Source organism: Archocentrus centrarchus, unplaced genomic scaffold, assembly GCF_007364275.1.
Source record: "Archocentrus centrarchus isolate MPI-CPG fArcCen1 unplaced genomic scaffold, fArcCen1 scaffold_40_ctg1, whole genome shotgun sequence".
Lineage (NCBI taxonomy): Eukaryota > Metazoa > Chordata > Actinopteri > Cichliformes > Cichlidae > Archocentrus > Archocentrus centrarchus.
Window position 1 is genome coordinate 2,229,323 of NW_022060266.1, and position 12,953 is coordinate 2,242,275.

At 43.5% G+C, this 12,953-nt stretch overlaps 1 long non-coding RNA gene across 1 annotated transcript; it reads right to left on the bottom strand.

Annotated features, from left to right (window-relative positions):
* Nucleotides 1-402: 402 nt before the first annotated feature.
* LOC115776914 (uncharacterized) lies at nt 403-865 on the bottom strand. Its single transcript, XR_004019527.1, has 3 exons — nt 840-865; nt 551-687; nt 403-454 (listed from the first exon to the last, which is right to left on the bottom strand). It is a non-coding gene; the product is annotated as an uncharacterized LOC115776914 (long non-coding RNA).
* Between the last annotated feature and the right edge of the window lie 12,088 nt (nt 866-12,953).

A 12,953-nucleotide genomic window follows, 5' to 3' on the forward strand; every position in this document is an offset into this window, starting at 1 on the left:
GAGTGCTGTGGATTGTGCAGTATTTGCTGACGGTATTGGAAGGTATCTCTCATCTTGTGGAAGACTAAGTCACGGTCTGTTGTGTGGTTGAGAAGAGATATGGCTTCCATACAGTCATCTCCTGTTTGCTGGTCCCCTGTGGTAACTACAGTGGGTCTTGAGGATGTGGGACCTCCTTTAAGCACCACTTTCTTGAGGGATGAAGAGGCTGTTCTGGACTGACGTTGCACAGTCTTTAAACGCCACTCAAGAAAGCCTTTGTTGCTCTGTATGTCGTAAAAGTGTTCCTAGTTAAAAGAAAAAAATAAACATTGTGTGTTAAAAAAAAAGTCATGCACATCTGTTATACTTTTAGTGCTTGTGCACAAAATCATTATTTTACACATGAAAAGCTGTGCAAACTTACATATCCATGAGTGCATGAAACTCCTTTGTTGCTTTACTAACACGACTCCTACAGAAGGAAAAAAAGAGCAAAACAAACATCATTACTAAGGGTTGCTGTGTCCTTTAAAAATTTAGAAAGTCATGTCTTATTCTGTGTTCTTACCCTTCTTTTTCACGCATGTGTGCAACAATGATGTTCACCATTAATCGCCTGGTGGAATCTTTCAAACTCCCAGTTTCTTCATACTCTTTAATCACAGTCATTCCTGCTGGCTTTGAGGTCAGAATTTGCTCCACAGTCTAAAAAAACATAAATTATGAATGGAAAAAAATACAAAATAAATTTCAAAATTTTTAGATAACTTATTTTTCATTTTAACTATAAGTATTATTATTTGCAAAATGCATTTGTCATGTAAGCATTTTATGTATATACTGAAATTTATAATTACATTTCTTGCATAGTTGCTGTCCAAAGATTCACTTCTTTTACATCCCAGATCACTTGTGTCGCTGCTAAGACTACTTGAGACAGATGCAGTATCTGTCAGACTTGGAGAAGATGGTATTTCACCCCCTTGCTGCACAACAGATAGATCTGAAAATCACAAAACAGAGTAATGCACACAAAGGCTTAGAACAGATACCATAAATCTTTCATGGCTGCAGTACTGGGTTGAAGAAAAAAACATGATCACCTTATACTGCACTACTTACCAAGAGTCACATATTCTGTCTTGTCTGAGCAGTCAGCAGAGTTTGAGGAGGACTCAGCTAGTGGAAGTTCTGAAATACAACCCATACTTAGTTCACGAGGGAACAATTGTATATTTATTAAGATTCTTGTTATTCTCAAGACAGAATAACAACCCAGCCAGCTGTCTCTGGGGTAAAATGCAAATACCATATTTTTTTATTGCAAACTTAGAAATGATTTAATGCCCTACCATCATCAGTATAGATGACAAAACAGATTTCTCTGGCTGCAAGTTCTGGAAAGACATCGTCATCCACTTCTACACCGTGGTTATCTGTGACTTTCAGTATTGTGTCCTCTGGTATGAGAAACATCTCCTGGACTGTAGCAAGACAACCAACACTTTATGTACAAAGTACTCTTACTTGCTATTCCATATCTTTACGCAAAACTGAGACCTTACCAGCACTAACGAAATCAGAGAAGCAAACGTCCTCTAATTTCACATATTTCTTCTTTGCCCCTAGTTGTACCTTTATCAATGTCTTGGTCATCTAACATTAAAAGGATCAAGAATAACAATGTTTAGTTGTTTCATGAATCACTGTGAAATTGCTATTGGATTGTTAGCTAATGTAGGTTAGCGGTTACTTACTCTGATGCCAAACACTGCTGCCAAGACTTCACTGAGCTCTGGAGCAGCAGCTTCATGAACCCGACTCTCCTCTGTTATATCAAAAAAAAAAAAAAAAAAAAAACTTGCTAAATAAAATCATAATCCAGAGTTATTTTATTTAACTGTAGCATTAGCTCATCACTATAACATTAGCATTACTCTCACCTCATTAACACTCCTTTAGCCAGTGAGACTCCTGTCTTCAGTATCGGTATGCACACTAATCTGGAGGGAAAATGAATTTTTCTAAATGTATTAACAGCAATCAAAGACCAAATGCAGCATACTTGTAATAATGCCGGTTTTCATTAACTTAAAAACAAGCATACCGACATCTACAAAACTTCTACCTTCTACCTTCTACTTAACCTAACATTTTATAATAGGGTAAAGAAAGAAACCAAAAACTGACCAAAAATCTTACCTCACTTCGAAGTCCAGTTTCTCTTTGTTGCGCAAGTGTAGTCATAGTGACGGTTAAACATAAACTCCAGGGGAGGGGTTGATTCACACTCCTGAACACCCTCTGAATGAACTCCAAAATATTACCCTGACACCTAATATACCTCAACCCAAACAAGAGTTAGAGTCCACGAATAAACTCCACAAATTTAACACTTTCACTCTTTTTTGCCTAACTACCAAATTTTTCACTCCAGAAATTTTCTGTGTACTTAAGGATCAGGGCCTGCACTGTCTGCATTCCCTGAATAGTTATAAGGCTCCTTTATGGTTCTCCTGTGTTCTCTCAAGTTCTAAAATTTAACATCTCTGTCTCATTGCATTCCAGTGTTTCCTGTTACCTGCTGCTGCTGAGCCGGTTCCATCCCTCTGGAATCTCTCTTTGGAAGACTCGCAGCAGTCTTCCACTGTCTTACGACCTCCATCATCCTCTCTGAGCAAACCACTGGCCTTCTCTGGAGTTTCCTCATCATTATCTAACAGTAAGACATCTCTCTCATTTGTTCACTCCTGGAATAACATTGTGAAATCCTCTCTAACAGAATTAACTGGCCTAACCAGAACACTCCTTATTGACATCAGCTCGTGTGTTTTTTCCTGTGTAAATAAATCTGTGAACTGCCTCTGTTTTGCAGCAGTGCCAGCATGGGAAGAATCACTGCCAAGCCCTGAAATAAAAATACCTTAACTTGATTTTGTGTGGTTGGTTGGTTGGTTCATTCATTCATTCATTCATTCATTCATTCATTCATTCGCTTTTAATTAATTCAATTATATATATATATATATATATATGTATGTATATAGCGCCAAATCACAACAAACAGTCACATCAAGGTGAAAATTAATGTGTGGGTGATTGTAATAGAGGTATATCAATATCAAAAACTTGTCAGTATGATTTAAATCAGTGTTTAAATAAATCCAATATTACGTTATTATGTTTATGTTAAACCTGTTTTCAAAAGACGGGACAGTGATTGTGCATATCAATACTGGGGTGATGATCACTTTATTCATTTTTTTTTTAAGATAAAATATTTTTTTCCCTGTTTTTTTTTTTTTTTTTGGAAATAACCTCTTCAGGTTCTGAGAAAATCCTTTCATATGGTACTGAGGAGGCAGGGCTGCACAGGCCTGGATATATGAGCCTTTGCCTAACTGACCAAGACAAAGAATTCTGGAGTACTGGAACTGATCAAGTCAAAGTCCAGACTTGAATTGTATCGAACAAATTTGGGATTTTGTTGCATGCAGTCTGGAGCAGCCAGGGATCAAACCACCAACCTTCAAATTAGTAAGTGACCTGCTTTACCTCCTGAGCTACAGACACCCCTAAATTATGTATTCTTTTGTGTGTTTTAGTTTTGCTCTTGTGTCAAGTCCCTTTTATTTAATTATTTCATGTTTCCCCTTGTTTTATATTGAGAGTGGTGTTCTTTGTGCTTTGCTCTTAGTTTTGCTTCCTGTATCTCATCGTCTCTGTTCTGCTGTGTGTTGTTTCCCCAGCTGTCTCTGCTTTCCCTACTCACCTTCCCGTGTATATATAGTCTCACTCTCCCTTTTTTGGTCTTTCTACAATGTCTGTTCATACTCCTGTTTGTTTCCTTGCCTGTTCGCCTTCACCTGTATTTCCTAGGATGTTTTCTAAGTTCTAGTTAGTCATAGTCTTCAGCTCCACTTTTGAGCTTCATGCGTCTCTTGTACTTTGGCATCAGTCAAAAAAAGACTCATTTTCAGTTCTGCGCATCTGCATTTGGGTCCGCTACAGAAACACTTGGTCTGCACATCCTACACACCACAGACCTTGACACCTGACTCATAAATCAGGGTGGATGAGGTATTAAAAAAACTCAGTTGTCTATCCACATGGGCATTTTTTTTTAAGTTAGGGATTTTAACATAGGTTCAGACCAAACTGATATAGTAAAAAAAGACATTCCCTATATACCTTTATTTTAGATTTGTTAATTCAGAATATTTTTTCCAAGTAACTTTTACATATTTTTTGTTATTCTGCATCTACTTTTAGCTTTTAGAACATTCTGCCCTTGGATTTGGGAGTTTTAGGCTTTTCTTTTATTATTACACACATTTTTGCATTTTTTCTGAATAAGATAAATTATTCATTATACTGCATAATATGGTAAATGGACTAGTTCTTATGCAGCACTCTGCTCTAGTTGAGCATTCAAAGCACTTTTTACAACACGTTTGTGTTCACCCATTCACACAAGCACTTATTTTCTACACCAAAGTACTTTCGCTCTAATCCAATGAACACATCGGGAGCAACTCCAGGCTCAGTATCTTTCCCCAGGATACTTTGGCATGCAGACTGAAGCAGCCAGGAATTGAACCATCAACCTTCTGATTAGCAAATGACCTGCTCTGCCTCCTTAACCACAGCCACCCCAAACATAGACTCCACAGTATACATAGACATTATTTATGGTTCCCAACTTGTAGTTCAACTGTCCACCTCGGTCCACTTTTAGACTTAGTCTATCATAAATCATTCACACATTTATATTTCATTCATCATGTTTTAATATGAATTTTACTTAGAAATTTATTGAAACAACATTTCAGTAAGCACACAATTACTACCCCAAGTTTCCTTTTTAGTAAAATTTTATGCCGTTTAGTAAATTCACGTTGGTAACACATCTGGCTGTGTAGGGAGGGTGTAAGTTGTGCTTGGTCAGATCTACAAACTGATCTGCTAGGACAGTCCTCCAGCCCCATCATCATTTCCTTCTTCTCCTCTCCATCCCTCTGGCTGTATCTCATTGCCTATCCACAGCACAGAGCTGAATTAAACATGGCTTCATATAAGAGGCAATTGTGGTGGCTGGTCGATAGGCTTTAATCCCCTTCGTGCTCTCCTCTCATCTTTATTCTGCAGTTTAAGTCTCCCGGCTAAATACACTATGGCTCTCATCTCGGTGTCCTTCAAGCCTTCTTTTTTAGCTGCGCACCGCTTGGGCTGGCTAAACACTTTTCTTGTCTCAGTCTTCCCTGGCCTCAGCCCCTCGCACTGCCACTGCCGAGTGTCATCCTTTTCTCCTGAGGCAGTGGCTTTGTAGTCACTGTGATCCATGTAGCATACAGTTAAAACAACACCTCAGACTGAGGTACAGTGTTGGGGTGCTTACTCTTGACCTGCAGTTTGCTTGCTTCTTAAACTACCATATTTACTCAAATGCACTTGGAGACAATCTCTGGTGTCACTGTCTGACTCACTGCTTTATCTAAACAAATGCCACCTGGCTTTTCTTTTTATATCAAAGTTCAGATAAATAAACTCCATTTCCTTGGTGCATGTTCCAAAATGGTTGAAGCAAGTACTAAAAATTGCCAGTGATGCAAAGGCTAATAACTTCCTGCTTACCAAGTAGGTCACTGAAAAGGTTTGTCAACCTTTTTGCATCACAAAAATATGCTTATTACTGAGAAGACTGTTGTTTTTAAACTTTAATGATTTGTAAAAAAAAAAAAAAAGCCTATATTAAATTACCACAGATATACTGCATAGCCCTCTACTTTCACAAAAAAGCTTCTTTCAGCTCCTCCCTTACTTGCACTACATAAACAAGAAAGGTGACAGATTAAAGGAAAAACACGAGCCTTTGCTGACTTTGACAGTAAAAGGATCCATGGCTCTTTTATGTCGTTTGGTGCACTTTCTCTCTAGAACAAGTGGTCATTGCAAATCAATACAAACTTGTCCTGGGGCATCATCAGGACAAAAATGCCTCCATACACTGGGCAACAGATTAGCAAATCTGCAAAGCCGAAACAGTCACCATCTATGCTAGTGCTATAGTCATGCATCCTAATGCATCATAATGCTGCTAACTCAAGTTCACAGAAGGACTGCAGCTCTAACATGAGCGATAATGGTGGAGAAGCAGTGCTAGTGCTACCACTCTTGGCTCAGAGTCAACTTGGTTGTACCCTCTGATTTCTCCTGTGGAGGAGAATGGTGTGAGAATATTAACTGGGTTCAACATTTTCCAATCATATACAGTTAAGACTATTTGACACTTTCTGACAGAAAACATCAAATAGTCTTTTTTAAACTGCTCAGGATGTTGGAAAGGAAGTAAGGATAAAACTCAGACACCTGAACTTCTGTCACCTGGCTATTGAGTCAGCTATTTCTGGGAGTTGAATCTTAATGACTTAATCATTGACTTACTTCATTACAATGCTTTAGGTAGGACATTTTACATTCCAGTTTTTTAAAGTGCATGTTTGGCTCCTTGAGATCCAAAAAACAAAACAAAACAAAAAAAAAAACAATTTATCATGTCAAAAGCAATAGCTGATATAACTTTAAATTAATACATATACTGTGGTTGTAAGCTGCCTTCTGTTATTGTGCAGCCAAACTCTATGTGCTTAGGAAAGGTGCTGCATACTGAAGAGTATGTAGGTTTTTGTCCAGGGCTCAACCACTTCTGTCCTTGATAACCCGTCCAAGAAGTCACTGAATGGTTTGATGAGAATGAAAATTATGCTTATTATATGCTTTGGCCTTCACAGGCACCACATCTCAACCCAGCTGAACACCTATAGAAGATATTGGACCAACATACTAGACAGTGCTCTCATCACAATAATCAAAACACCAAATGATACCATAATAGTGTTCATCTCCAGCAGAGTTCATCAGACTTGGGGAATCAGTGTGAAGAAGCACTGATGTTGTTCTGGTTGAATGTGGGAGATCAAAATCTTACAAACCCACAAACACACTTATTGTTTGTTTTTGTCTTATAGAAATGTTAAATTCTAAATTCACTGGTACTCATATAATGCTTTTCTACTCTAACTGAGCACTCAAAGTGCTACATTATATACTATACTAAACCAAGCCCATCTTCTGCTTTCGTCTCATTGTTGTGTTTTAAAGTCTTCCACTGCCCTCTGTACAAATACATGAATTTACTCTAAGGTTTAAAGCAAAGACAGAAGCTATAAGCAATTTCTGTTTGAGCTTCTATAACTGCCAATACATTTAATGCCCTTCAAAAGTATTATTAGTGTAGTATTTCTCTACAGCATTAAATATTGATGTCCATTGATAACCAAATAATTTTTAGGTTTTGTCTCAAAGTGTAATACCAGATACCCTGCTGGGATAATAAGCTGCCCATAGGAGGAAATAGAAGCCACTGACATCAAGACAAGAAAGCTCCTTACCATGCATGGAGGCTTTCGCCCCAAATCCAGCACCCTGAGACTGTACGCTAAGCGGAAGGGAAGAGGCCGAGGACTAGTGAGTGTCTGAACCACTGTCCTAGATGAAATAACAAAGATCCACTAAAACATCAGGAAGATGGCCACAAAGGATCATGTGCTTAGTGAGTACCTCAGGCAGCAGAAACTGAGAACGAAGAGGAGAAATGACAGGAACCATCATGGAAGGACAGGCCTCTGCACGGCATGTACCACCAGCAGATAAGATTAAGATTAAGATTTTAAGATTAAGATTAAGATAGTGTTTATTTGTCACATGCACAGTTATACACAGTACAATGCACAGTGAAATGTATTTTGTACCTGCAACCATATATACACACACATATAAATAAGAAGAATAAAAATTTAAAAAAAGTAATTCACACTATACACTATACTCTATATACTATACACTATACACACTTTTATAAATTATAATATTTACATTGTGCAATAATGGTCCAGTTAGGGCTCAGAGTTGAGCAGACGGATGGCTTGTGGGTAAAAACTCTTCTTCAACCTTTCAGTCTTAGCCCTCAGGCAGCGGTAACGCCGGCCTGATGGGAGCAGGGAGAAGAGAGAGTGTCCGGGGTGGCTGGGCTGTTTTAGGATCTTCATGGCCCTCAGCCTGCACTGCTTGGTGTAAATGTCCTGCAGGTTGGGGAGGGTGGTTCTGATGGTCCGTTCAGTTGAACGAACCACCCTTTTTAGGGCCATGAAGTCCTGCTTGGTGCAGTTTCCCATCCAGGTGGTGATGCTCCCACGCATGATGCTCTCGATGGTGCAGGTGTAAAAGTTCCTGAGCACCTTGAGTGGGAGCTTGAAGTCTCTCAGCCGCCTGAGGAGGTAGAGACGCTGTCTGGCCTTCTTCACAGTGATGTTTATGTGATGAGTCCAGGACAGGTCCTGTGAGATGGTCACTCCCAGGTATTTGAAAGTGTCCACTCTTTCCACCTCAGCACCACTGATGACAAGTGGATGGTAGTCCCTCTGCTGCTTCCTGCTGAAGTCCACGATCAGTTCCTTTGTTTTGCTGACGTTGAGCAGGAGGTGGTTCTCCTGGCACCAGTTCTCCAGGCGGGAGACCTCTCTCCTGTAGGCTGTCTCCTCATTGTGAGAGATTAGTCCCACAACAGCAGTGTCGTCAGCAAACTTGATGATGACGTTGGACTCTGACGTGGCCTCGCAGTCATGGGTGTACAGTGAGTACAGCAGAGGGCTGAGCACACAGCCTTGGGGGGATCCAGTGTTGAGGGTGAGGGAGGATGAGGTGAGGTGACCCACTCGTACCACCTGTGGTCTGCTGGTCAGGAAGCTGTGAACCCACCTGCACAGGGATGGGCCCAGGCCCAGGTCCAGCAGCTTAGAGACCAGCCTGGAGGGAACTATGGTGTTGAATGCTGAGCTGTAATCTACAAATAGCACTCTCACATAGTTCCCCTTACCAGTGTCTATGTGTGAAAGGGTCTTGTGGAGGAGGAAGGATATGGCGTCATCTGTGGATCTGTCTGGCCGGTATGCAAACTGTAGTGGGTCGAGGGTGGTGGGCAGTGAGGAGGTGATGAATGTCTTGATGAGTCTCTCAAAACACTTCATCACCACAGAGGTGAGTGCTATGGGCCTGAAGTCATTGGGGCTGCTGGGGTGTGGTTTCTTTGGGACAGGGACTATGATGGACTTTTTAAAGCAGGTGGGAATCACACACAGTTTCAGTGAGAGGTTGAATATCAGTGTAAACACAGGTGCCAGCTGGTCAGCGCAGGTCTTAAGGACACGTCCACTAATACCGTCTGGTCCAGCCGCTTTCCTGGTGTTTACACGTCTAAACGCCCTCCTCACGTCGCGCTCCGTCACAGTGAGTGTCTCCGCCCCTCCGGCCGGGAGCGCAGCGGGCTGTCGGCTTCCCGACTCAAAGCACGCAAAGAAGATGTTGAGTTCATCAGCCAGAGAAGTGTCGGCACTCACCGGGTGTGTGTGTGGTGCTTTGTAGTCCGTGATGGTGCGTAGTCCCTGCCACAGTCCCCTGGAGTCAGACTGTTGTAGTTGCTGTTCCAGTCTGCGGCCGTAGCGATGTTTTGCCTCTTTCACCGCTCTGCGGACGTTGTATGATGCAACCTTGTAGTCCTCCATGTTCCCAGAGGCGAGGCCGGAGTTGTAGGCAACGGTGCGGGACCTCAGGGCGTCGCGGACAGATTTATCCACCCACGGCTTCTGGTTGGGAAAAGTCCTGATGGTCCTCCTAAGTGAAGTGTCTTCAACAACTTTCCCAATAAATCCCACAACAGTTTCCGTAAACTCCTCGATGTCTCCGCCCGCGCTGCTGCGAAACATGTCCCAGTCGGTTGAATCCAACGCACCCTGCAGAGCGGCCTCTGTTTGATCAGACCACCGTGTCACTTCTCTCACAGCAGGGGGTTCCTGCCTGAGCCGTTGTTTGTATTTCGGCATGAGAAGGACAGAGGTGTGGTCAGACTTCCCAAAAGGCGGAAGAGGCTTTGCTTTGTAGCCATCTTTGAATGCAGAGTAGCAGTGGTCTAGGGTCCTCTCTCCTCTGGTGGGGCAGTCGATGTGTTGAATAAACTCCGGTATTACCTTTTCAAGTTTGCACTGTTAAAGTCCCCGGCTACGATGAGAGCCGCATCACGCTGGTTAGCCTGATAGGTGGAAATCGCCTCATGTAGCTCGGATAGTGCAGTGTTTGTGTCCGCCTGAGGTGGAATATAGACGGCGCTGAAGATGACCGAAGTGAACTCGCGGGGCAGGTAGTGGGGACGGCATTTCAGGGTTAGGAGCTCCAGGTTAGGTGAACATGATTGTTTCAGAAGGACAACATTCCTACTGTCACACCAGTTGTTATTAATCATTAGGCACACACCTCCTCCTCTTGATTTTCCAGACTCACTCGTTCTGTCCGTGCGATGAACACTGAAGAACTCCGACGGCTGTACGGCGTGGTCCGGTATGAGGGGGGTCAGCCATGTCTCTGTGAGATAGACGACGTGGCTGGTATGGATAAAATAAAGCTGGGCTGAAAGACAGCACAGGAACAAGCTTTGAGCACAAGATCGATAGAGGCCTTGGTCAGAGAGGCCCCGTGCTGCACTCGGCCTCTCTGACCACGACATGATCCACCTGATCCCCGCGTACAGACAGAGGCTGAAGCTCTCAAAACCTGTGGTGAGGACAACAAAACAGTGGACCCATGAAGCTGTGGAGGAGCTCCGCACATGCTTCGAAACTACAGACTGGGACTCAATGAGGGCTGCCTGTGACAGTCTGGATGACTACACGGACACTGTAACCTCGTATATCCACTTCTGCGAGGACAGCATTGTGCCATCACGCACCAGGGTGAGTTATAACAGTGACAAACCCTGGTTTACTCCCAAACTGAAGCAGCTGTGGATAGAGAAGAGAAAGGCTTTTAAAAGTGGGGACAAAGACTGCTACAAAGAGGCCAAGTACAGGTTTAGCAAGGAAGTGGCCACTGCTAGATCACATCACTCTGAGAATATACAGCAGCAGATCTCAGAGAACGACGCGGCCTCTGTATTGAAAAGTTTTAGGTGCCGTTTACACGAAGCCGTTTTCACTGGAAACGGTGTCGTTTTGATGTGTTTCAGCCTTTCGTTTACACGATGGAGTTTCAGAAACGATCCGCGTTTACACAATGACGGGAAACGATGGAAACAATGTAGTTCCCATGCCAGGCCACAAGTTGGCGTTGGTTTTCTCTTTGCAAAGTTTGTTTATGCAAGACACGCATGCGTGGAGTGACACAGTAGGTAGTGCGGCAAATTGTTCATTACTTACAAAACGGCCAGTGTGAGAGGTTTTGTGTGGACTGACGATGAGGTTGGATCGCTGCTGCACACAACGCTGCACACAACGCTGAATTACAAAACGGTAAAAACACAAGAAAAGCATAAGAAGCACTCGTGAATCCGCGAGTACTGTTTATCAAATTGCGCGAAAAACTGTGGCCGTCGCAACCATAGTGCGCATGTGCGAGTCGCCCGTTTTCAAATCACCCCGGTTTCAAGTGTTTACACGAGAACGCAAGCCGGTGCGTTTCTGAAACGGTCCACTCTGGACTCCGTTTCCGAAACACATCGTTTTCACTCTGTTGTCGTGTAAACAGAAGGGCGAAACGCATCAAAACGACACCGCTGTCATGTAAACAGAAGGCCGAAACGCATCAAAATGACGCCGTTTCAAAATGAAAACGGTCTCGTGTAAACGGCACCTTAGGCAGATTACCAACTACAAACCAAAAACCCCCCACTCCACAGATGACCTACAAACTGCAAATAGACTGAACGAGTTCTATTGTCATTTTGATGGTCAGTTCAGCAGCCTTCACACCTCCACGAGTCCCAACTACAATACAGCCAACACAAATATTCACCCCCCAACCTCCCCCACTCCCCACACCTCAGAGAAGCCCACATCATCAAGGACTTCTACCCCAGAGTCCCCCTCCTCCCCCACCCCCACAGTCTTTTGTATTCAGGAGGACCAGGTGCTAAAGCAGTTCAGGAGTGTCAAAGCTCCCAAAGCTCCAGGTCCAGATGGTGTCTCACCTGCCACACTGAGCCACTGTGCTAACGAGCTTGCCCCATTGTTCACGAACATCTTCAACTCCTCAATGGAGGCTTGCCACGTGCCTGTCTGCTTTAAAACCGCTACCATTGTTCCTGTCCCCAAGAAGCCAAAGATCACTGGACTAAATGACTACAGACCTGTGGCACTGACTTCTGTGGTCATGAAGTCATTTGAGCGTCTGGTGCTGTCCCACCTCAAGTCCCTCACAGCCCCCCTTCTGGACCCCCTGCAGTTTGCCTACAGAGCCAACAGGTCTGTGGACGACGCCATCAACCTGACTCTGCACTTCATCCTACAGCATCTGGACTCCCAGGGAACCTACGCCAGGATCCTGTTTGTGGACTTCAGCTCTGCCTTCAACACCATCATCCCTGATCTCCTCCAAGACAAGCTGTCCCAGATGAACGTGCCTGATCCCATCTGCAGGTGGATCACTGACTTCCTGATGAACAGGAAGCAGCACGTGAGGCTGGGGAAGAATGTCTCGGACTCCCGGACCATCAGCACTGGCACTCCTCAGGGCTGTGTCCTCTTTCCTCTGCTCTTCTCCCTGTATACCAACTGCTGCACCTCTGACCACCAGTCTGTCAAGCTTATGAAGTTTGCATATGACACGACTCTCATCGGACTTATCTCAGACGGGGACGACTCTGTCTACAGGATGGAGGTCAAACGTCTGGTGTCCTGGTGCAGCCACAATAACCTGGTGCTGAACGCCCAGAAGACAGTGGAGATTATAGTGGACTTTAGGAAGCACACAGCCCCTCTACCCTCCATCATCCTGACTGGCACCCCCATCACCACAGTGGACTCATTTCACTTCCTGGGAACTACCATCACCCAGGACTTCAAGTGGGAGCCCACCATCACCTCTGT